We start from the raw sequence: 2,656 nt of genomic DNA on the forward strand, positions 1-2,656 counted from the left end.
TGGCCACTTACCCAGAAACTAGAACGACAGAAACAATGGGCTCCAGCCAATGACAGTGAAGGTCTGTCACCACTAATAGTCTGCAGCAACTAATCACTTTTATCTTCCATGACAACTAGAACCACACAGCTGGTAGACTGGAACCAAATTCCCTACAAATCTTTATAATAATTTAATGTCCACAATAGTCAGACCACACAACAGACAGACCACAGGTCTTCCTGGCACCCGGATCCACCTCTCTAAGTGGTCCCAGAACATAGTTGGGCTGCACCATGACAGACCTGATGGCCAGATACCTAGGAAGACCACACAATAGCCACAGAGCCCCTGGTCCTTAGGCCCTATGTCCTGAGACCTCAACCCACCACACAGTCCACCACACCCCAAAATGAGTGAACTCACTTAATAGGACTGATGCTCTTAGGTCCTCCTCAGAGATTTATGGAGCCCATGCTTTCACATTGAATTAGTAGAGGAAAATACACTCAGAAAAAAATAGAGAGAAAAAAAACACTTGAAGGAAACTGTCTTTTCAGCCATCATGCCTGGGCCTAAAATAGAGACTTGGCTTGTGAACTGGGGACTTAGTTCAGATAGTTTAGCAAAGCAGAGTGGTCTGCGAAGTGCTATTTTAGCTGAGGCCTGACGTATGGGAGATGATAGAAGTTGGAGGAAAATACCATTTCAACCAGCAAGAAAAAGACAAGTTAGAAGCAAGCTGGAGTAAAGGAAATAGTCAGAAATTCTATGATTTACAATTCGTTGAGTTTCACGAAGCATAATTAAATTATTGTATGCCTTTGTTTTTAATTCTGAAAGTTTAAAATTATTTTGGAAGAATGGCTTCAAAAAGCATTTACATCATAGTGTCTTTGCAGCTGTAATGTTTGAAATAGAAAAACCTGATAAGACAAGGTTTCTAACAGTTGTGAAAACAAAAGAGAGAAAACAAAAATAGGAATAGATATTATGTAAGGAAGACAAATTTCTATTCTAATATCTTTAGTTTCAAAGTGGTGTTTTATATTAATGTTTGTAATATTTAAGATATTAATACTTGGCAATAATGAGTTCACCAGACTCTTTAGCTTATAATTATTAAGCAAATGGGTTTTCCAAAGTAATTTACTGAGTTCTATTTAAACTGTGTGTTCAATTTGTACTGTCTTATGAAAATACTAATATATGATTCCTATTTATAATGCTACTGAATTGCAGGTCTTATATTAGGACAAAACTGGTATCTTGAAGCAAAATTACTACAGACCGTGTCTGTCTGCATACAAGCCCTTGTTTACAGGACCTCGAACATTAGCTCTTTTCATGTTAGTTTTTAAGAACTACATTTATGTTATTGACAAATAATTATCGGAGAGTACTAATATTTTAATTTAAAAATTTGGAAGCATTAAAAGAAGAGCAAAATTTGAGGTCCCTAACACCAATCAGGTACTATATTGTATATAATTGCACACAGGACATTATAATTATTTCTATATGATATTAGAGACCCAGTGCACAGGATTTGTGCACTGGTGGGAGGCATGGCCTGCAGGGTCAGCCTGCTGTGGGAGTGCCACTTATCCCAGTCCAAGCAACTGTGGACCTGCCCTCTGAGCGGCTTCTCCCACTGTGGGAGTGCTGCTCATCCTGGTCAGCCAAGTGGTGCTCCCACTGTGGGAGCACACTGACCACCAGGAGGCAGCTCCTACATTGAGCGTATACCCCCTGGTGGTCAGTGCATGTCATAGTGACTGGTCGACCAGTGGTTCTGGTCATTCTGCTGTTCAGTTGCTGGGCTTTTATTATATAGGATATTTTATGTTGTATGATTTAAGGAGAGTTTGTATAAAATTTAGTTTAAACTTATTTTATAATTTTCAGAAGCTGAATATTGATTTAAAGTCTTTTTTGTTAGGAAAGAAAATATTTTTTATTAAATAGGCATTTAAGCAATATCTTATCAAATCTACAAATTTTAGATGTCATAATAAAATTTTTTAGTATTATTACAAATATACTATCCACCTCCCACCCCTTACTAGATTTAAATCTACAATGACCTCACTTTCTTTGGTAGGAATGTCCTTCTTTCAGAGGTCGTTTGTTATTGAGAGAAGGTCCAGAGTTTTGGCATGATGAGGTGGGTATTATAATGTATAAAAGCATCGGGCAAAAGATCTTTGGCAATATGAGGTTCAAGTTTTTCTAGTAAGGAAATACTGAGTTCATATGTAGGAGGTATATTGCAAAGTTAGTAATTCTATCGTGGCCAATATTTTATTTTGTCAATATTTGAAAACAAAGCAAAACAAATGATACCATTAAGAATCAAATAAAAGTACTACAAAAAAATAAATCTGACTTTAGAGTGTGAAATTTAGCCCTAATTATTTTTATTTCCTATTAAAACACCTACCTTTTACCGCACACACACACACACCACACACTAATACACACATATACAGGCACATGCACACAACAAATCATATTAATTAATGACACAAATTCTAAAATCAGACAATCTGGGATAAATCTTGGCTCTGTCACAAAATAGCTGTAAACTTGGGCTGGTTATGTAACCTCTGGTTTTACTTTCTTTATCCAAAAAAAGATCTATAAAGAACATCATACCTCATGCTGCTGTAGAATT

The sequence above is a fragment of the Myotis davidii genome, unplaced genomic scaffold, assembly GCF_000327345.1.
Source record: "Myotis davidii unplaced genomic scaffold, ASM32734v1 scaffold20, whole genome shotgun sequence".
Lineage (NCBI taxonomy): Eukaryota > Metazoa > Chordata > Mammalia > Chiroptera > Vespertilionidae > Myotis > Myotis davidii.